Source organism: Protopterus annectens, chromosome 3.part0, assembly GCF_019279795.1.
Source record: "Protopterus annectens isolate FY-2018-M chromosome 3.part0, PAN1.0, whole genome shotgun sequence".
Classification (NCBI taxonomy): Eukaryota; Metazoa; Chordata; order Ceratodontiformes; family Protopteridae; genus Protopterus; species Protopterus annectens.
The window spans coordinates 1,235,257,589-1,235,282,455 of NC_056731.1; positions in this window are offsets into that span (position 1 = coordinate 1,235,257,589).

The window sequence follows — 24,867 nt, forward strand, 5'->3', positions numbered from 1 at the left end:
GTTCATCTTTAATCCCTCCATCTGCCCCTCCCTTGCCTCCTCCTTCAAAATGCACCTGCCCAACAGACTTCTAAAATCCAATAACCAGAATTTGCTTGAAATGCACAAGCCTGCTCGTCCTCCAGGCAAACACCTAATATCCTTTTCCCTAGCTTGCCTCTGGAACTCCTTGCCACCTCTTAGTCATACTACAGACAACCACTCTACCTTTAAGACCCTGCTTCATTCCCATCTCAGAACCCTCTGGGAATGTTCCTGCTCTCATCCCACATGACTCACCTCTTTTTCCCCATTTCTCACACTCTACTTCTCTCTTCTCTTCATCATACTGAGCTTCTCTGACTACTACTATCTTCATTTTTTCTCATTTACTCCAGCTCTTGTCTTGCTCTACTTTTTTTTTCTTATTGTCCCACCCTTCTTATATTCAGAAATGAATACCTCCTATTCCCCTATCGTACTTTAACTCTGCTAAGATTTCATGTAAAACTGTAATGTCAATCCTGTGTTATTTCACATTGTAACAGATCTAACAGGAATATGCACCAATGGATTTTTCTTACTTTACTTGACATGCGTGTGTGTGTGTGTGTGTGTGTGTGTGTGTGTGTGTGTGTGTGTGTGTGTGTGTGTGTGTGTGTGTGTGTGTGTGTGTGTGTGTGTGTGTGTGTGTGTGTGTGTGTGTGTGTGTGTGATTTTTTCCTTTTGCTTTTCTAACTGTATTTTCATTGCAGTTGTGGACTTTTTGTCATATTGTGTAATACCATCATTCTTCAATAGTAGTACATAAATGTAAATGCATTGTCTTCATATTATATTGTTCTTCAGGCAGCTTTTCTCCACGGGACTCCATTGAAAACGGGATCTTCTTAGCTCAATGGTCTATCCCGGTAAACAAACTGTAAAATAAATAAAATAAATAAATAAATTATGCATGTGCAAAATGTTAATTGTAAACCTTCTTGAATCATGAAAAAGTATCAAAACACAAAACGTGTAATAGTGTAGAAATACTAAAATTGAAAATTTGAAAATAGCGTAGAAGCATTGCAATTGACAACAACTGAAGAAAATCAAACTGAAAAAGAAACAGTGGAAAAGTTTATTGAGAAATTTTGGACAGGTTTACGATAATTTGTTTGAGACAGGAGTTGAAACTGAAAAATATTTATAGTGTCATTTTATTCCATCTAAGCATACACGTTTTATTGCTCACAAAAAACATTTTCGCTGAGCATGTCAAGGACAGAAGGAAACAGCATGTAATGAACGTCTGATAGCATGTGAAAAAGTGTCCACCCATGTGGGAACCTGTCATCATTGTCCAGTCATAAAAAATATATGACTTGAGTGATGCATCATAGCACCATATGGGGGATTTTGAAGGGAGATGTGTAAGACGGGAAAATGTTTACTGTTTTCATAATATGTTCTCTTTTTGGCCTCTATCTTGTTTCAAGATGGATCTTGACCGCTGGAGTTGTCATTAGTTTTCTTTTCTTAACAACATGAATATTGTCAGTATACAAAGTTCCAACCAGGAATAATTGAACTTATGTCATATATGGAAAGGCACAGATAAGGTGTCTGCAGATTCTTACTAAGCAGAATAATACAAAGGTGTTCAGTCTTAATTGGTCAGTGGTTATAGTTTAACAGATGCAAAATATTCTGTCTAGCAGCAATAATAATATAAAAGAATGAAGTTTCTTGTGTTTGGTGAGTCAAGACCTTGGTTGCTTCATCTCCCACATATGTGTTTTCTTTACTGCTCTAGTAAACTGTGTTTTTTTACCTTAACAGTGGACACATCCCATATACTTAACAATCTTGTTCAAGCTAATTGTCTTTAGTTTCTATTTTGGTCCATTGCCCAGCTTACAAAGAGGAACATTGTATGAGAATCATAAGGATCCATCTTTGTGTCTCTAATGTTTCCTTATGTTTGGACTCAGAGTAAGTTATGAATCCCATTAACTTTGTTGCATTTATGTATGTAATCTCAATTTGTATCATGCAGGTGTAGACGGAAGCAGCCTTAACTGATCCTCTGTTTGGGCAGCACAGATGGTAACAAAGAGTGAAAAAACTCTAACTCATTTGTGAGGAGTTTTTATCCACCTCTTTGAGCAAGGAACTCATGGACTTGTGCCTCAGTCAAACATATTTCCATCTGTATTGTTGGGAAATCCCATAATCTTGAACATCAAAAACAACAATTTCTATTCATGAGTACATTTTCCGAGTGAGTGGAACAATGTTTTATATATGAAAACAATGCAGTTCTCCCACCAAATTGTACGTTTTCTTATTTTCAATACAGGATTACCCCATATCAGTACTTCACAGTTCCTGAATATAGGCAAGAAACTGATTTTCTGGTAGACTGAATTTCCTCATGTGAACCCTCTATACAGTTTTATTCTATTAATAAACTTACTATATCCCAATATTTTTAGGAAAGAAATATTGCATGACTTAATAGCTTTGAGCTGGAGAACATCGATATCTGTGCAGTCACTGAGACCTGGTTCAAGGCTCCAGAGAGCACCCCTGCACTACCAGGCTATAAATCATACCACACTCTTTGGCCATGTAACCTGGACCAGAACACCAAAGGCGGAGATGTGTCCGTATTCATTAAGGATATCCACACCTCCAGGCTAGTTGCTCAGCATAATGCAGCCGAGGTTATCCAAGTGCAACTAACTCTGGGCAAAACTGCAATCCAAATTGTAGCTTGCTACAGATCACCCACCATGCCCCAGGATTCAGCTCCTCTTTTCTTGATGTACTGGAAAATATTAGGGTTCAACCAAACACCCTAATAATGGGCGATTTCAACTACCCCACCATTAACTGGGAAAACTATTTATGCACCATCTCCTTCGCTCAACACTTTCTGGAATTCATAAACTCCAATGCCCTGGATCAACTTATCCACACCCCCACCAGGGTCAACAATATCCTAGATCTAGTCATTACCAATATGAGTGACCGGTGTTCCACACCAGAAGTCAACGCCTCATTGGTCCGATCTACCCATAAGCTAATTACCCTAGATATCCACATCCTGCCTCCACCCCCCATTAAGGAAACCATGGTAAAAAATTTCTCCAAAGCCAACTTCATGCTTCTTAAGACAGAAGTGGTGAACTTCATGACACCCATGCAGATGGACAATACAGTTATGACTACTGAATCCTACACAATTTCACTTTATAAGCACTTATATGAGTGCATGGATCGTGCTATCCCAAACAGAACCAAGACGCTGTCCTCCAAAAAAGGAAGCCAATCTCGTGGTCCCCTGCCATAAACAAACTATATATTCTGTACAACAGAAGGAATAAACTCTTGCAAAAGAGAGCAAAATCCCATGAGTGGAGGAGCTCCCTGGTCAGCCTCAGTAAGAAGCTATGATCCCTGATAAAATCCTCCAAAGCTAGTTACAAAAACAAAATTGCCACTGATTCTAAAGACAACCACAAAACATTCTATAGCTATGTCAAGAATCTCAATGGCAACACTCAGATCTGCTCTGAGCTACAGCACAATGGCACTAAATATACAGACCCAACAGATATTGCCAACATCCTGGTAGATAGGTTCAGTGCTAACTTTACCCCCCTCTCACCCCCTAAAGAGCCCATCTATATACTGGAAGAATGCAAAGTTCCTGTAATCACCACTGCACAGGTAAAAACCACACTCTCCAAAGCCAAGAACACAGCATCCATGAGACCAGACAACATCCCAGGCTGCATTCTACATGAACTACAGAACAAACTGGCACCCCATCTAAGTACCATGTTCAATCATAGCCTCACCTCAGGCTTTGTGCCTGCTGAATGGCGCACAGCAACGGTTATCCCACTCCACAAGGGGGGAGCCACCACGGACCCCGGGAACTACAGCCCCATTAGCCTGATGAGCCTGGTCTGCAAGGCTATGGAATGTATCATCATGGAACTTATAAACAAAGACATTGGTAATCTCCAAACTCTGGATCCCACCCTGTTTAGGTTTGTAAAAGGCAGATCATGTCTCCTAAACCTCATAGACTTCTTTGAAGCAGTCACCAAAGCCGTAGACAAGGATAAGGTGGTTCACACAGCCTATCTAGATCTTGCCAAGGCTTTCGACACCATTCCCCACTCTGGAATTATAGATAAACTCACTAAACTAGGTATAAATCCCTATGTCACAAGATGGGTTGCCAACTGGCTCACTGACAGAACCCACACTGTGAAAGTAGCAGGCTCCAAATCCGACTTCAGACCAGTGACAAGTGGAGTACCACAGGGTTCAGTCCTGGGTCCTCTCCTGTTTGGTATCTACTTCTCTGAAGTACAGGCTAACACAAAAGGTCTTTGGCTAATGAAGTTCACAGATGACTGCAAACTAGGAGCCATAATCAAAACTCCTAACGATGTGGACATCCTACAAAAGGGCCTCACTGAGACAGATGCCTGGTGTCAAAGCCATGGCCTCAAGCTCAATGCCAAAAAGTGCATTGTCATCCCCTTTGGTAAAAATTCTGTACCCATGAACTACAACATAGGCGGTAGTATACTTAATACCGAAAGTGCAATAAGGGACCTTGGGACACAGGTAGACAGTAGTCTCTCCTTTGATAATCACATCACCACAGTAGTCAGGAAATCCTTCTACATGGCACACCTCATCACAAAAGGTTTCTCATCCAGAAAAAAGAGGTAATTGTTTCCCTCTACTCATCACTCATTAGACCCATTATAGAGTACAACGCCCCTTTTGGTATGTACCTCACAAGACATCTATAACAACTGGAAAGGCCGCAGAAATACCTCACAAAGAGGATTACCAGCCTCAAACAGATGCCCTATGCAGACCATCTCAAAAAACTCCAGCTTTACTCCGTCACATATTGCCTACTCAGAGGTGATCTCTGCCTAACATACAAAGCTATGTCAAACCCAGAGCTGTTGGACATGCTCCACTTAAAGAAATCCCAATCTCTCCGAGCTACATGCTCTAGGGACCTAAACCTTGTCACCACAATAAACAGAACATGCCGGAGGGATAGATTCCTGTCCCAGAGACTTCCCATACTCTGGAATAAACTATCTATCTATATTAAACAAAGCTCCTCATTAGCACTCTTCAAGAAAACTCTTGATGATTGGATGGGAAATAAGAAATTCACCCAGGGGATCACCTCTGTGGCTCTGCTTGACAGTGGCACAGGAAAATAATTTTCTTGGGTGGCAAAAGCCAGGGTACCTTTTTGGCTGGGCTTGTATAGGCCCCAGGGCTGATAGCCTAGTACCTACCTATGAACCTATGAACCTAGTAAATGCCATATTTCTTAAAGTTAGATAGCCATGTCCCATCCCTACTTGATGAGGTGCAACTGACCCTTTGAAGAATTTTTTTATGCTTGTTTTCCCAGCTGTAGTTTAACATTAAGTTTTGTAATTTGTTTAACCATGGACCCAAGGGATGTACAGGTAGGTGCCAAAATACATAGAACAGTTTTGGGAAGAATGCAATTTAGAGGGCGTTTACTCAGAAAAAGCTGCAACCTAGGCAAAGAATGCAATATTACAAATGGTGTAGACTACAGGTTAGAAAGATTTATACTAATCACAAAAGTAATAGGTGGATAGAATTCCATGCCAATATATTTTGGATACTTATGAAACCAATCTTAAGGAAAAAAGAAGGCTATTTTCCATTATCTTTTTAGCTGCAATTGGAGTTGGGATTGCAGAACATAATTTAGAGTAGTAATGTAACTTAAAACAAAGAAAATTTGCATTTAAGCAATAAATACAGTGAAACTTGTAATATGTAAATTTAGAACCAGTTACAGTGTGTAGGCTTAGAGACATGATGCTTGGGTATCCCTCTTGCTACTTGTATGCTTTAAGCAGCAGAAGAAGCATTCCATTCCTGTGGTGTAGAGGGACAAAGTCTTGACTAAAATCCCGGTAATCTGAGTTATATTACTGTCTGAGGTGTCTAACGGAGCATGCCATTGAAAGGGGGAAGGTGGAAAACAGGTGTCTCTTGGTGGCAATCCCTAGTGGAAGCCATGGATAGCATTAGAGGAATCATGGTCTGTGGGTGGGAATGTGGGCCTGGCTGAGATGCTACAGAGGTGGGGTGATATGCTTGCATACCCACTCTGGAGAAAACCAAGTTGTCACCAAAGGGAGGGTGAAATGAGTAGATTATGCAAGAAACTCCTCCACCATGGACAGATGCTCAGATATACTAAACCTCATTGCCTTGGATCCATAACTAGCCCCAGTAATACCAGAACAATTCTGGGGAGGGGGGTGCACATATTTAGCTGGCATGGATGGGACACAAATGCTGGGACAGTAACTATGTGTTTATTTATTTACATTTGTTTACCGGGAAATTCTGACTGGACACAGGTCCTTTTTCAGCGGAGGCCCAGGGAGAAAAGATCCACAGAATGACATGGTAGATGGTAAAGAATAACAGTCAAGGTATGACTACAGTAAAGATGACCATGACATGGAGAAATACAGGAGCAAATTAGGCACAATTGAGTAGTAAGGTCTAATTAACATTGAGAAATAAGAAGTAAAACACAGAGCTACAAATGATCTAAAACAGTAACTAGATAACAATAATAATAGACTAAATGATAACTAAATCCTGGCAGGATTAACAAGCAGTGAGTAATCTTCAGTTCAGTTTTATAGTGATAGAGGGGATACTCTATCTAAATCTGGGAAAGGAGAGAAGGGTTGGGAGAGGAGGGTTAATTAGATGGGGTTAGAAGAAGGACAAAGCCAGTGAGAATGTATATGAGATTTTACTGCAGTCGTGAAGACTGCAGGAAGGAAGAAGAGTTATGCTAGTGGGAAGGTTGCTCCAAAGCCTGGATATAGCACAGGAAAATAGTGCTTTACCTGCTGAGTTTTAGGCTTTGGTGACCTGAAGTAGATTTTTGTTGCAGGAGCGTAGTGGTCTGGAAGAGTGGTAGGGTTTGAGAACTGTCAGGAGCGATGGGATTCGGAGAGGGTGGTTTACTAGTTTATGAGCAAAGGTGAGTTGAGTTGGGTGTAGGAGTTGTGGGAGTTCAAGCCAGTCAAGGTTTCTAAGGGAGACACAGTGGTGGCTGCAGTAAGAGGCACCAGTGGCAAATTTTGTGATTTTATTGTAGCAGGCTTCGAGTTGGTGTAGGTCTGACTGTCTAAAATTTGTAAGTATGGGTGATGCGTAGAGTAGAGTGGATATTAGTTGGGAACTGCTGATAGAGATTGTTGCTGGTTTGGTGAGGTATTGATGGCTTCTATATAAAGCACCCATTTTTTGTGAACTTTTTTATTGTTAGTGATATGTGGGTGTCAAATTTGAGATTATTATCAATCTGTACACCAAGTATGTTTGTGTGAACTGTTGGTGAAATGGCGGTATTATCCTTGGCTTGAATAGTGAAGTGTGGGATGTTTGGGGTAGATTTGGAGGATTGGGAGATGAGGAGTTTGGTTTTATTTGGATTGAGGAGAAGCTGGGCAATAGATAGCCAGCTTTCAACTGAAGAGAAAGATTCTTGGGTGATCTGTTGGAGTTCTGTTAGAGTTGGGGCTGAGCAGATGAGGGTGGAATCATCTTCATACTGTATGAGGGAGGCATGTTTGGTGGCAGTGTGTAGATTATTGGTGAAAAGGGAGAAAAGTAGGGGGCCAAGGATGGAGCCTTGGGAAACACCAAGAGTAACAAGAAGATGAGTGGATAGATTGTTGTCCCAGATGACTGATTGCTGGTGGCCTTGTAGATAGCTGTGGAACCAGTTTGTGGCTGGTGTGCAGAAAGAGAGGTTGGATAGAGCAGAGAGTAGAAGATTGTGTGACACAATGTTAAAGCCTTTAGATAGATCCAGAAATACAGCAGAGGAGAAGAGGCCATTGTTTTTGTGATGGAGGATAGTGCTGGTGAAGGAGAGGAGTGCAGTTGTCATGCTGTGGTGTGGTCTGAAACCATGCTGGGTATTGGAGAGGAGGTTATTGTTAAGGAGGAATTTGGAGACCTGTGAGTTGATGCATTTTTTAAAGTATCTTGGAGAGGGGGGAGAGGATGGCAATGGGGCGGTAGTTGGAGAGGTCAGTGGAGGGGCCACCTTTGTGGAGGGGAATGATGTGTGATATTTTCCATAACGTGGGTACTAGGTACATAGGATTCAGATATGGAGTGGTTGATTAATATGGAAATAGGATACGCTAGGACATCGGTTGCTATTCTTAGGTATTCAGCAGGCAGGTAGTCGGCTGCTAGTTTTGTGGGTTTGAGTTTCGTCAGGAGTCTTTTTATGTAGGAGATGGGTTCTGTGGAGAGAAAGAAGGTAGGGATGGATGGTTTTGGGTTGGGTGAGGGAGGAATTAGTGTAGGAAAGTGTTTTTTTATTAGTGATAGAACGGATTCTGTGATGTGTTTATTGAAGGAATCAGCAATGCTACTGGTGGAGAGAGGGGTGGTTGGTACTTTTCCTGGGCAGATTATAAAGTTATTTGTAGACCAGAATTGGTTGGGGTATTTTGGGAGGAGTTTAGGGATGTTTGATAGAAAAGGGCTTTGTCTGCTTTTACTTGCTTTTTGACCTTGTTACGTAGTTCAAGGAAGAGTTGTCTATCTGAGGGGGTTTTAGTTATGCACCAGCATTCCCATGTTTTATCCCTGGTTTTCATAAGGCCCCTGGTGGTTTTTTGTAGCCACGGGGAGATCTTAGTTTTCATTCTGTTGTTTCTCAAGGGGGTATGGAATTAAGGATGTTGAGGAAGGTACTGTTAAAGAAATGGACTGCTTTGTCTAGGCTGAGTTACTTTAGAGGTGACCAATTTACATTCTGGATGGAGAAGGTGAAGGAGTTGGGGTTAAAATTAGCTTTGTTGCGAATAAGTCTGTGGGTAATGGGTTTGCAATCATTAATGTGAGTTTTTAGTAGGAAGGTTGGGGAATGGTCACTGAGGGAGTCAGGTAAACAGCCTGCTAGGTAGGTGTGAGGGGCTTTGTTAACTAAGACCCAGTCAAAAATGGTGTGGTTGTTGGGTTTTTTATTGATCCTGGTGGAGGTTTGTATTAGCTGAGAGAAACCATGGAGATTTAGGTGGAGGGCTGGGTGGTTGCTGTTGTAAGATAGTCAACTGATGTTAAAATCCCTGAGGATGATAGTTTCTTCGGGTAGGGAGAGATTGGCCCAGTCTAGTAAGTTTTCAATTGTACTATGACAGAAAGATGGGGATGGGACAAACAAAAAAAAAAACTGAAGCAGCAAGTTCAAATACAGTATACAATGCAGAAGTCCAGTCTTGTGAAACAACAATAGTCTATGAGGGACTTCTTGAGCAGGCTGTTAACCCCACAGTACTTTATCTACAATATACATGTTTTCTCTTATATTTCATTACTGTACCTCTATTTATTGGAGGCTACTTTAATGTTTTTATTTGAGCCTCTTGATATGAAATTTGTTTGGTAATTGCTTGTGAGCAGGTTATTGTAGCTATGATATTACTAGTAGTCTCATTGCAGTCATTAGCTTCTCAAAGTGAGATGAGATCATCTGAGATATTTAGTGGTGCAAATCTATTTACAGTTGTTATTCCAAACACCAATGTGTTCAATGTTTTCCTCAGTAAGTAATTGGGACTGTCCCTGCAATTTACTTCAGATTCTGTTGAGTTCACTGATGCATCCTCCATCAAGGCATAGGAGCTTCTGAGGGATACTGCTGCAAATGTCCTTGGAACTACTGATCTCTTCACCCTGTCTGGTGGCAGTGAGACATCAAAATCCACCTGTTGCCCTCCCATAGAGTATGGTGCATCCACTGTTAATGACAGTTTTAAATGTTTGAATAGTCTATAGCTTTCCTTGCAAAAAGTTCAGAACATTGTCCTGTGCGTGAAATGGGACTTTCTGTATTTGACATTTGAAGCACAGCATAGTTGGATATTTAAAGGTAACTGCAAGACTATTTTTATAACAGAATGATCAAATTTTCACAAATGCTGAGTTGAGGGAGATCATTGGCAGGTGTGCAGCAGTAAGCATTGTCACCTCATAGTAAGAAGTTTTCTGGTTTGATTCTCAGCTGGGGTGCCTTCTGTATGGAGTCCGTATGTCCTCCCTGCATTTGCATGGGTTTCCTCCAGATGCTTGGGTTTCCTCCCACATTCCAATGACATGCGCCTGGAGCATTTCTCCCTGGGCCTCTGCTGAAAATGATTTCTATCCCAGTCAGGCATTCCCAGTAAACAAATGCTAAATAAATAATATTTTGTAGGGATAGTCATGTAAGAGACAAATGTTTTGTCCCTCCAGTCTAAATTCTCTTCCTTCTTTAGCTTCCTTAGCTTTGGCCAAGATTTCCTCCCTGTCTAGATAATTAAGAGACTTCATAATAATCTGTCATGGTGGTTGACCTGGCTTGCAAGGTGACTTTAGCATTCAGTGAACTTTCTGTCTCATGACAGATCTATTAATGCTTAGTTCCTAAGGTAGGTAGTCTTATCACAACTGAATTAAAATTTCTTTACCTGTTGCTTCCTTCTGACATACCAGGCACATATTATTATTTCATGTCAATCTGTTTTCCAAGTCTTCCTGTCTTTGATAGAGCTTGAAAGGACCACCAGTTTTTTTTATGGTAGACTGGATTTCTACTATCTAGTACATATTTAAAGATCAGCTAATTCCAGGAGTCCAACCTTGGTACTCAGTTCTTGGATTTTTCATTGTTGCTTATGGTTATTTGTTTCAATTCTGAGGTGTCCTCCAGCACTTTATTACTCAGAGATGTTAAAACACTGAATTTGTTAATGAAGACCTTATTTAAGGATTATCACTGGGTCCCTCCTTAGTAAAGACAGCATAAACTCGATGTAGATTCACTTCTATGGTCTGAAAGCAATCTGTATCTCTTTCATCTATATTAACATATTTTTGGAAATCTGGTACAAATAATCAGTCTCTTTCTTTATATGATTAATTAAAAAATAAAAACACCTGATCTATAGAACTAAGAAATCATGCAGCCCCATGCTGATGGCTAGATCTACTCTTACCAGGTACAGGCCATCTTTAAGGAAACAGAGGAGGGCAAGCTTCCATCTACCACAAGGCTGACACGCAACGAGCCATGTCAGAATGGCAGCAATAACTAAGTCAATTATTAAAGTCAATCATCTTTTGCTTCATTTATATCATTGTTTTCACTGATGGTAGGACACACCTAATAACTAGTTTGTTTCTATCCTTAGAGATATTGTCAAAGAGCTCCATCGTGTCAATCTTTATATAGCCTGAAGGCCGTATCACAAGTCATGTACTCCAACATGACCAAGTACCATTTTATATTCAAACTTGAGGTAAAAGGAACTGGCAGCTTTGCTGATTTGGCAGCTTACAGCACCTGAGAGTCAGCTGACAGTTACCTCATCTTTGCGCAACACTGTGAGAGGTAGAATAGTGTGCCAGTCTACCAAGCCACCCATAACAAGTATATCACATTGTCTAGTAGACCACACTTGGAGCCTGAAGTGCTTGGACGAACAATACTTGTGAACAGCAGATACTTTACTTATGTGGATCTGAGGAGAAACTCTAGGCAGCAGGGAATACTTAAACTACATGGGTCAGTGAAACACTAGCCATGCCAGGGATTGCTTTACTTGTACTGGCTGGGAGGAATTCTAGACATAAGGGAATACTTGAACAATGCATGGTTGGATGGACACAAGTCACCAGGGAAAACCTCTTGTGCTGTAAAGGCACTTACACATACCAGGGATGGTGGAACACTAGACACCAGGGATAATGTATATAGTGTGCCTAAAATCTGCTTAATTAATTTTATGCCTTGTCTTGGCAAGCAAGGTATTTGTCTTTAGAGCAGAGTTCTCTTTTCTGGGCCAGTACTACTTCATCAGGGGAGTTAGGGAAGGTAATTAGATGGTTAGCACAGAACAGAGTCAGTTACACTCAGTTGGCACACATTTAAAAAGTAGACATTTAAAAGTCAAAGCATAAATTATATTTGTTAAGCTCTCTTCCACTGTGGCTCAAACAACATAGCATATATACATTCAAAGCCATTATTTAAGTCAGTGGATTGAATAACTCAATGACAGGGAAGGCAAAAAGTACTAACTTTCCTGCAGCTGCCATCAATAGGGTGCATACAAATCAGCATTTGTGTGTTTCATTGCGTACTAAGGATTGTTTTTTTTTTTCCTATTTTATACTACCAATAACCTGCCAATAGCCACTATCAAACAGTATTGCTTAGCCAAGGTTATGTGATTAATTAACTTGTCTCTCTGTATGACTTCTAAAATTTAGTTAAGATAAAATTCAGTTAAAGAGTGAATATTTACATCAGACAGTAAACCATAACAACAGCCTTGGACTCAATCTTTTCACCAGATCCAAAGTAGAAAAAAGAATTAAAAACACTACTCTGTTTTCAAGTCCTTTGGCTTGTCTATCTTTCATATTCCAGTTTCTTCTTACTGCCAGTTTGCCCTGCAAACCCCCCTCCTCGGTCTAGCTGTTATTTGAAAATAACAAATGTTTTCTGCACATTTCTATACCTGAATGGAGCTCGTTGCATATCCATCTGAGTGCACTTAGTGTTTTGAAGTCTGAGTCTTGTGTCAATCTGTTCCTGGTTTGGATGCAAAAACCTAACATATGTTATTGTCTCCTGTGGCTCTGTAAAAGACTGAGTAGCCATTTGGTGTACAATCTGCAGCAGTGCAATATAAAACAATTTCATGTGAATGCTATGAAGTCTGCATTATAGGTTCAAAGGTTCATACTAGGCTAACAACCTCAGGAGCCGTATTAACCCCAGCCATGCATCTCAAATCTCTGACAAATTTTGCTACCATTGATAAGTGTAAGCAGGGCCTTGGAAGTGAAACATTTACAAGCAGGACCCTAGGAGATGCACTATCAGGCAGAAACCTAGCTCATTTTTTATGACATTATCAAGAAGAAATCATTCTTTCCATACAGTCTCATATATCACTTTACATAAATTTATCCTAGCAATTGATCCTTAGTTGCCATAGTGCTCTTGATCCTGGACCACTGAGGAATATGGAAACTATATGCACTTGATCAATAAGAACAGGACCCTCTGCAAGGCCAGTCCACCCTTGTCATATGATGCTGCACAAATTGGGCACATTTGTACCCTTCTATCCCATTGGATACTTCATTGATTCATAGATTTTTTTTTTTTCTACAGGATCAATCTTCTCCATCTGTTGCTTGTCTTGTAGCCACCCTCCATAATAACTTTTAGGCTTGTGACTCTTTCCTTCAGACCCTTATTTTCTACTTACATCAGAGAGATTGAATCAGAGTTTCAGGACAATGCATCATCAACTTCTGCATTCCTTATGTATTTTCTTGTCATAAATCCATCGAGTTTTATTAAATTGCATATCGCTTTCAGGATTAGTTCTCTTGCATCCAGTAGCATAATATCCTTTTTGACCTGAGTAGATTATTCTTGTTCAGCATGACCCCTTGGTAGTTCCAAATCAAATGGTCACAAGTGAAGTTATTAGTTCATGCAGTTCTGGCTTTGTACTTCCTTTAACTTTGTTTTTATTGATATTAAAGACATTAACTGCTGACAAGACAAAACTGCTTAAGTTTATGTAACGGCTACTATTTAAACTCTACAGAGATAAGTGATTCACCATTTTGACAATGGAGCTGTCTGAGTGATATAGCCACTTCTCAAACAGCCATGACAGAAGTTCCTTAAATATGACATTTTGAAGTCTCAGTGAGTCAAGTAGTGCATTACTATACAACTCTCATAAAGAGTGCTACATCTTTAACAGAGGCTGTATCCTCAAAAGCAAGACTGTGCGAGCAACGATCACAACTCCTGTGGTGCAACCATTGCTCACAACATCAGCATCTCCACAATGTCAGCTGCCAGCCAGGCCAGCCAGTGGTTATGAATAGTAACTAGCCATACCATCATCCAGTTATTATAGATAACAACAGTGCCAGTAACAAGCATGGCTTATGCAAAACTCTCATCCATTTTTTTTGCTTGTTGTTTGCCTGAATTGGATACAGATTTTAAAATACATCTAGCTATTACTGTATGATGTGCATTAAGAACACAGCAGACTGCAGGGCAAACTGCACAATGGAGCATTCATATATAGGGATTGAAACAGTGATACTTTCATCCTATTCACTGCAAAGGACAAAGTAACAGGTTCAAAACTGATCATAGTCAAGAAAAACAGACAAGACATCACTGGGTGTTTCCTTCCATGACATTCAGCTGTAGCATTCAGTATAACACTGAACTCTGCTGCCTAATGTGTCATCTAATGACTGTTACCACTGGCTGTTCCTATCAGTGTTGGAAAGATGCCACATGCACTTAGAGGAGTAAATAAGCTGCAAGCCATATGCAAATAAGGAGTAAATGAGCTGCAGGCCATACACACATAAAGGAATGGATGAGTTGCAGGAATAATGCCCATGTGGCAAGTGGAAAATATAGGTGATGCTGACAGACCAGCAGGAAATGAGCATGTGTGAGACTGTGGAAAAAGAGTGCGCCTACCATATACCAATCTATGTGATATTGGTGTATGGGCCACGCACTCTGGGGTGCAGAACACACTTCCTAACTCAAAAGTGAGATGTTACCATTCTTCCTGTAGGGCTAGATAAATGCAGCTGTGATATGCATTAGCACTTTGACAGGAGAGCGGGAATTTTGTAGAAGGGTCTCCCATTGCATATGGTGCTGTGATCTACCACAAGTGCACAGGTATGTGAGGTCAAGTCCTCCCTAAGCATGTATACACAGTACTGTTAGCTAACCATTTGGTGCCTGTCATACTCAAGCTACAGCAATTTCTATATCATTTGACAATGCTGCAGCTTCAGCAGTTTCATTCAAAGCTTAAACAAAGGAAAATAATTACCTGAACTGAATCCTGCACTGCTAGTATTGATATAGTCTGTTGTGAGTTTCAGAGATTAACATCACCACCTTCATATGGTGTAACATACCCTGCATAATGATTAGGAGTAGAAGGTGGCTTAACATGCAGCAACATCAGTCTGCACCTTTTGTTACCCAACAGTCAAATCAGTACACCAGTGTCATCCTGTGATCAAAGTGACAGACATTGACTATCACAGATTCTGCTTTACAGTCACTTGTGAATGTACCAAATTAAGCTCAGAAACAATGCATTAACTTCATCCATGAAAAAACCTGCAAGAATCAGTGAGCTAAATATCCAACGTGTGTGGGAAATAAATGCTGATGTCATCTGTAGCATCAATAAAACACATGCCATTTGAGGTCAGGATCATAATCCTGGAAGATCCTGCTTTGACAATTTCCTCCAGTTTGTGGACAATGAGTCACTTTCTCATTATCCTGTCCTTATATCTTTGATCAAGTGTCTGAAGCCCACAATAAGGCAGAAGTGGCCATCTACAGCATTAATGGCTGAGTCAAATCCAGGAAAGATATGTCAGATCTGGTCCCAATTAAGGGTTATGTCAGATGCACATCTCACAATACTCTTGTCAAAATGAGAGCAGGGCCCATAAGTTGAGCAATATCTATATATATATATATATATTTATATATATATATATATATATATGTTTGCATGTATGTGTAGATATCTATATCTGTCTATTGAGTCTATATTATATTTTCAAAAGTTTCAAACATCGAACACCATATGGTCGACACCATATGACGATGTTTGAAATTTCGAAAATATAATAAAAAAATAAAAATAAAAAACTATACTTACCTAAACGCTGTATATATATATATATATATATATATATATATATATATATATATATATATATATATATACACATATACACACACATATATATATATATGTGTGTGTGTGTGTGTGTGTGTGTGTGTGCGCGTATCTGTATGTGCAATGAAAATTGAAACAGCTATCAGAATAGAACCTGTTACTAGACAAGCAGTAATCTGACCTCCAGGAACAACAGCAAATTACAGTCTCTCAGAAGATAATCACTAACAATATTTCAGATTGGCCTCCAAACACTGCCAAACTAACTTATTCCCAGTTAACAGTCAAGTGAATTTGTAGAACAATTTAGCATCTGTAACAAGATAACCACTGGCAATGTTCCTAGATGACCCTAAATACTACCTAACTAAGCATTGCCCAATTATCAATATGCACTAAAATTAAAACAAAAACAACTGTTTTACTGTCAGGTGAATGACAGTTTTAAGTAAGCAAAATACACTTCTTTGATGTTTGAAGGGGTTGAAGAAAGGAGTTAGACAGCAAGAGCTCAGATACACGTCACAATACTCCAGCTCTGTCTCTGACCCACACTTGTTTGTTCTTGTCTACTTGCACACCTATCAAATCTCTCAATGCCTTAAACAATTTACAGACCACGTCTAGGTCAATGGATGATCAGGTATAGCCCCCATCAGTAATGACATCACAGTAGGTGGCATCCTCCTCAGTAACTTCTTTAAACATAAAACTTTTGTGTCACTCAACATCCCTTCAAATTCCAATCTTAATGAGCTATTTGAGTCAATTACTCCATCATAGTCCTGCTCCTCTTGGAAACAATGTATTAATCTAGTTTTTTCCTTCTTTCTTTTTCACTTATGTTTCTTTCATTCTTAGTTTCTTTTTCTCTCTCCCTTTCTTTTTTTCTTTCTTTTCTTTTTAGAGCATCAGACTCTCACTCCTAGCCTATATACTATTCATCCTTCTCATATATAATCCTTCGGGTCCATCACCCATAATAACTTCTTTAACTATCTTCTTACCACCATTTTACTTACGGGATCATAAAATTTGAAACTTGGTATACAACATTATTTGTAATTCTTCCCTCCACCCTATCAGTCAGCCTTTGCCCTTGGTTTATAAAATTATGCTAGGAATACATTACCTAACACTTGCACCTTGTGCAAATATCAGCATGGCTTCTGGACAGGCAGGACCACCTATTCTTCAGTTCTCCCTGGATAAGTATTTCCTCACTGAAAGGATTCCTTTACTAACATAATTAATGCATCCTAAATGGATAATCATAATCTCCTAAAATTTCCTGTGTAATTACTTTGCTTTCAGCCCTAATATATCAGAAAGGTTTTCTAGTTCTCTCATCTACAGAACATTTAAAGTTAAAATGACGATCCTTGACCCCCTACTCCCCCACCTCTCTACTCGAGATGTCCCAAAAGAGTTAATCCTAGTCCTCATATACTTTCCATTTAATGAATTGGATTCCCACTAGCAACCCAAATGCAGAGTCTTACTTTATGTAGATAATATGGTTATTTGCCACTTTTTGCCTTCCTGCCCCCTTACCAGGATACAACCAAAAAGAAACATAAATATTTTTTTCCACATTTCTGTTTACTACCATGCACTTTCTTAACTAAAGCTATGCAGAAGTTATGCTGTTTGGAACAAGCAAATAACTCATTACTGTTCCTCGTATTGAGCCATGCATTACTCTACAGTTGCCATCTTCAAAATACTGCCATCTTAAATACCTCGACGTCTATCTGGACCAGTTCCTGACTATAGAATACCATTCTGAACAAAGTAAATCAAAAAGTCAATAGGAAGGTGTTCTGAGCACATCTAATTTTTTATGTATCCTGAGATTAAAAGTTCAGCAACAAATGAAGTATTTTCTGGTCATTTGGAATATGGCTAACCTGTCATGGCTGGACCCTCTCAAAGCAACATTTCCTCCAAATAATTTGCACTGGGAATTGTATGTTCATTATGTTAAAACCAAACATGAGCATCACCGATCCATTCTGGCAAGAACAAAATAATTTCCATTTCCAGTGAAGAAATGAAGATTCATTCTGCTAGCATCTCTGCTATACAAATAAATACAATTAGAATTCTTTTCCCTTTCTTCTATGTATGCTGACTATAATCACTTACAGTTACAGTACTGCATCACAATGGATGGCATTATCTCACCTAGGCATTCACATCATGTATTAAACTGCAGAGGCTGATGTTTCTCAGTCCTCACCCCCATGCTCTTTGACTTGTTCTTACACGCTTGTGTGGATTTCCTAAAGAATAATGGACTGAGGTCTGAATTCTAGCAACAACTGGGAAGCAGGATTTATGGCAACTTGCCAAAGAAAATTTCACCAAGTTATAATGAAGTGAAACTGAATCACTAAAAATCAGTTTCAGTGCACTTCAGAGAAATATTTTTTTTTTTGTAGGGATGAGCGTCCTGCACCCCCCTCACCCAACGTGAGTGGACCTGTCAAACATTATGGAAAGGGTTCTCAGAGCCTGTGCCGCACAGCTGGCATCAATACTCACAGACGTTTTCAATACATGACTGCGATTAGCCATTGTACCGAGATGCTTTAAGAACATGACTATCATTCCCATACCCAAGAAACCACAGCCAGAAAGTCTGAAATGATTATTGCCCAGTCGCTCTGACATTGACAGTAATGAAGTGCTTTGAGCTGCTGATCAAGTACCACATCTCAGCAGGCATACCTGCAGCACTAGATACATTGCAGTTTGCCTACAGGTCTAACCAATGCACAGCAGATGCCATCTCTTTAGCACTTCTACTCACTTGGATAATAAGGACTATTATGTCAGGATGTTATTCATCATCTTCAGTTCCGCCTTTAATACTGTCACCCCCAGAACCTAGTAAAGAAACTAATCCAACTGGGCATCGACACCCCCTTGTGTAATTGGATACTAGACTTCCTCAAAAACAGACCCCAAAAGTTATGCTTGGGAAATAATAGCTCTAAAAGCATAACTCTGAACATGGGTGTACCACAGGGCTGTGTCCTGAGTCCTCTACTATTCACTTTGCTTACACAAGACTGTGTAGCCAGATATGAATCCAACAGAATTATTAAATTCACAGACAACACTACAGTCATAGGTCTTGTCAGGAATGGCATGAAAGCAGCATATAGGAGTGAAGTGGAACATCTGCTTGGCTGGCGTGACAGCAACAATCTAGCATTGAACGTCAGCAAGACCAAGGAACTGATTCTGGACTTTAGTAGGTCTGAGGGAGCAAATCAACCTCTGGAAATCATGGGAGTAGCAGTAGAAAGAGTCAAGAGCACTACGTTCCTGGGTATACACATATCAGAGGACTAGTCTTGGTGAGTGCACACCAACCACAGCAATGTTTGCACTTCCAATGGAAACTGAGGAAAGCAAACCTGTCACAGTCCATCCTCCAAACCTTCTATAGGAGAACCATTGAGAGTGTACTGACAAACAACATCATTGTATGGTACAGGGACTGTAATGCCTCAGATCGCAAGGCTATCTGGAGAGTAGTAACAGCAGCGGAAGGAATCACAGGCTCTCCACTGATATCCTTGGATGACTTACACAAATCTCGATGCATTGGAAGAGCAAGAAAGATAATAAATTACCATACTCACCTTGCTTGTGGTATATTCTCCCACCTTTCCTTGGGTAGATATTACCATGAGACCTCCAGGCTCAATAGAAGCTGTTTCCCCTTATCCATCAGATTGCTGAACTCTAACAACAGTCATTCCAGAAGCCATTCTGCTCTTTCAACCAATTAACTGAATATTCTCTTGACTAATCCATGTCCATTTATTCTAAGATCACTGCTACTAGTAGCATACTTTTATTCAAAAATTCATCTATCCTGAAACTTGAATGTGCAATACTCTATGCAATATTTTTGCTTCATACCTTCACAGGTACATGTTAATGTGAAAATTCGAGTTTGTGCAATATCTACTTCTGCAGTACCCTAAATGGCACAATTTATGCATGTAATGTCTGTAAGTCTCTGTCCTAGTATTCTTAAATAGTAACTGTATGTATGAATGTTTCTTGCACTAGGAACAAAGCAAAGTAATTTTGTTTAACTGCACTATGTGCAGATCTTAATGACAATAAAGATTACTTTGACTTTGATAGTCACCACCTGCCTGGTGATACAACATCATGGAAAAGTGAAAAGACCATTGGAGCTGAAAGTAGTTTTAAAGCACCACTGGCAGAAACAGAGTATAAATGCCAGGTTCCCATCAATGATGGCCAAGGACCTCTAGTTCTCAATAATAGATTATGTTTCTTCTCTGGCTATAGGATAATCTGATATTTTAGTTCCCTTCACTTAATACCCTATGAAGCCTCTTCCACTGCAATTGATTACCCTAGTTATCTTCTCAGAATTGGTACTAAATCTTTTGTATAAATGGTATAAACATCTATTATCACCTGTATCAGCTATGTGTATAGATGTTGGTGCAGTGTCACTTTAGCCTACTTACAACAGTTTTCTGCTTAGACTACAAATTGTTGTACATAGACTGTTGTTCTACATATGTTCCTTTGATTTATAAAATATGGTTTTCATTCTCTATCCTTTTTATACCTACTTGTTGACTTCACTTCTTGGTCATATATACATCCATCAGTCATTTGAACTGCTTATCTCCCTGGTTATATACATTGCAGCTTGCATGTCATTTGGATGAACTGTTAGAATAATCATTATTTGGGGGCTTTTTCCAAGGCCACCTCTTCAAATGATACATTGTGTGGTCTTTGAAGTTCCTTCCAAGAAAAATATATTAAATAAAAAAAAAAAAATCCATGTTTTTTTCTAGAATAAAGCTTAATGAGTGCATGTAGTTAAGGGGACATGATGAGCAGAACAAACAGAAGAATACTGGATCCAGGCATTTATTGATTTTAATGTAGAAGGAATGTTGCAGTACACTGATGCGATGAACTTACCTTTCCAAATGGCATTAAATATCAATGGTACTAAAAATCAATCTATATACCTCAAAGACAGACAAAAGACTGAACTGTCTTTTACTGTTGAGCTAAACAGTGGGATCAAAATAATTATTACTACAGATGATATTTCTTGGTTATAGTGAGCATTGTTTCAAAAATAATTTTTCATTCTAATTTACATTACAAAATGGTTGATGTACAGACACCAGTCAGATGAGTTATTATGGAAAAAAATCGATACTTCAGTGAGATTGTCTTTATTCTACAACAGATGTGTGGATGCCACTGGAATGATAATGTCACACCTAGCTGTTCAGACTTGCACAGGAATGCCCCACCTACAATTAAATTTACTTTTACTTTTTTATTCAGTTAGTGAACCATGACTTATTTATAACAGTCATGATTTATGGATTTCTACTTCTGATATAGCAAAACAAATGTAGTTTAGAAAAAGTCAGCAAATCAGCATTTTCTAAAGCATACACATATAAACAATTGCATTATAAACCAGCATACACAGGAATCTTTTGTGCTGCAATTGCACAATTACAACATGATGTTATAACAATTCATTTTTACACAGCCTGTGCACACACACACAGACACATAACCCCCCACATACACAACAAACTTATATACACACACACTCCCACACACACATGCACACACACACACGCACACCCCCCCCCCCACACACACACACACTCAGCTTAGAGCCAGTCAAGCATTCTTTAATCTTTTCCTCCAAGGTTTCTGAAGGACTTTCTTCTTGTTGATGCTCTCTGTCCAGCTGGTTACCCTTCACAAGGATTACTTTTTAAAATCTATGTATATTTTGTATAGCATCAATCTGTTTGTTTTTTGTTTTTTTATGAATTCTCAAATGTATTCTTTATATTTTTTATAAAATTATCCTTTTGTTGTATATAATACTTGTTGTTATGTAAACTGTTTTTCAGTTCTGCAGTCTTGCTTGTGTTATGTAAGGCTTTTGTTTTTATATTTAATTATCATTATTCCATGTAATATTCTACAGCAGAACCACCATATTTATGTTATCTCCATGACTGCTATACTTAATCTCATAATGGCCTGGGTCATAACAGAGAAGGGTCCTTGAACCAGTATACCTAACTAATTAACACATATGAAAAACAAAAATAACAGACAGATAGATTGATAGATTGATAAAAACTCTGAAGCATAAATTTATACTGAATACAAGACTTGCTAAAAAATGCATATCATCCAGTCAGGTATTTGTTACTTGGATATTTTTTTTTTACTGCACCATAAGTAAGCAAAATGCATTTACTGAGATTATACATTAATAGGTAAGAACATTTTTCCGGTGCTGCTTCAACAGTAACCACTCAGTAAGATGCAATCCATGATACAGGCATGCGATGGAACTATTCCAAATGTATTTTTACCTGTGGATCTACACTCTTTGCCTAAGCTGAAATCACTTTTTCGTCTCAAATGACAGAATTTTCAAAGCTTATGGAAAATTATCTAAAAATGTTGTTTTATATATTGCAGTTAAGGAAGCACTACATATCTGATTTGTCTTTTGACAGTGATGCGGAACTCAAGGTAATTATTGTATAAAATAGACAGGCAGAGAATATGCTTATCTTCTCAGCTGATTTTTCCAAATGTTTTGGGTATGTTCTTCGTATTTCACTGTTGCAGTCATTACATTTGGGTTATCTGCTTGCAGGTAGCCCTCAGTCGGCCTGATTAACAAAGTCTTGGGTCCTGCATCGGTTGCTGGCTCTTCTTCCATGATGTCAGGTCGTCAGGGGTATAAAACATGCAGCCGATGTCATTACATCAGTCTTTCTTGCCGTGCGGTGCCTGAAGCAGAAGCAGTTCACAAGTGCCGGTCGGCCGACTCCTGAAATTTTCGTTTTCGAGTTTCAGAACCAAAGTCTTAAACTAAAAGCTAAGTACCCCATTGGGGAAACTTTTTCTTGCTCTAAACCGATGTCAGTAAAAGTAAATAATTGCATTTTTTTTGGAAAGCAAATACCTCATAAAGACTTTCATTCGTACTGTATTCCTTGCCTAGGCCCTGACCACGATGTACTTCGCTGTCGGTTTTGTGCCTTATTTAAACCACAAACTATCCATCATTGGTATATTCGCGCTTCTAAATTTTTTGGTGCTCAGTTCAATTATCCTGATATGTCTTCGGTAAGCCATCTGACTACCGACATTCCGAAGAAACACAAAGATAAAGACAGAGACAGGCCACCCAGTTTGCCGGTACTCAGTGAGGTGCTTTCGCAGACCCTAATACCCGCTACTTCAAATTTGCAGGCCTCTACTGAGACCCATTCGGAGTCCGGTATGCCGCAAGATGCTTCAACTGTGGAACCTGCGGATGTCTCTACCTTGGATGGGTCCAGAAGCGCTGTGCAGGCACCGGCTTCTGAGGGTGTATTCAGGCCTACTAACTTGCATATTAAACCAGTGCCATCTTCTTCTTCAAGGCCTAAAACTTAAACCATGCCTAGAAAACTGACGCACAGACCACATGGTCAGGCCTCTATGCCTAAAGAACAAATGCTAAGAATGACTGAAGATCTTATTACTTTAATCAGGGGAAGCCAACCTTCCCTCTCTAACAGACCTAGGACTGAGTTTGGCTATGATCCTTCTGACTAGGATTCTGAAATTTCTGTTTCCTCTGTTGACCGGGATTTACCCTTATCTACCTATGAGGATTCTGATGCTGGGGACTCTATTCCCTCTGCCCCCCCCCCCCCCCCCCAGAGGATTTCTCTTTTGGTGAAACCTTGCATGCTCTCAGGGAGCTTTTTCATTGGGAAAGTCAGGATTTATCTGATTCTAAAAAGAGGCTTAGGGATTTCTTACTCCTGCCCCAGCACAGGCCTTTAGCTATACCTCCTGTACTGGACATTGTTGATGATGCCTTTTCAGAATCTAGCATGGCCCCTGACTCTTTACTTCCTGCTTCCAGAAAACCTGATAGATATTACAGGGTTCCTCATTCTCACAAGTTCCTTTTCAAAAATCCTACTGTGGATCCTGAAACCATTTCACAGGGACCAAAGGGCATTAAAGCTACTACTGCCAAAAATCCTACCCCCTTTGATAGAGACTCCAGGGCACTGAATAGATGGGGTAAGAAGGTATACACTTCTGCAACTTTGGCCATTAGGGCCTTGAATTGCCAGTTTCATATGTTAAAGTATCAGCTGCATATCATTGGATTGCTTAAACAGAAAATGATGTTGACTCCTGATTGTGCTGAAAATAAGGATTTACAGGATTTTTCTGCATTCTGCTGAACAAGTTGGTAAACATACATTGCAATGTGGTTTTGATTCACTAGAGGCATCTTGCAGGGCTGTGGTAACTGAGTCTGTACTTCAAAGGCATGCTTGGCTTAAGGAGCAATCCTTGCCAGATTATGTTAAAGCGAAATTACTGGATGCTCCCTTAAATCAGGGCCACCTGTTTGGCAACAAGGCAGAAGAAGTTCTTAAAAAGATGGAGGAAAAAGCTAAATCTATGCAAACTGTTAAAGATTTTTTACAAGTACAACCTCCAAGATTTAGTAGGCATTGGCCTTCTAAGAACTGGTCCTTTCCTGCTTCTTCCAGACCTTCTCAGTCCAAACCCAGATCCAGCAGAGCACCCAGGTTCCAGTCCCAGGGGACGCACAGGACTAAGCAGTGAGGGGCCTCAGCTTCCAAATTTGGGAGTAATAAAACTCCCCCCTATGTTAAACTGCCTCAATTACTTCTTTTTAAAACTTCCAAGCACTTCTCAGCTGACTGCCCCATTGGGGGGAAAGATTGCACTTCATGCAAAGAACTGGGGACTCATTAACCAGGACAAATGGGTTTTAAGTATAGTGTCCCAAGGATACAGATTTCACTTCCACATGTCACTAACTCCAAGCGGTTGGCCGTATCTACCTCCAAAGCAGTGGGCAGAGGCCCAAAAGCAAGTACTCTCT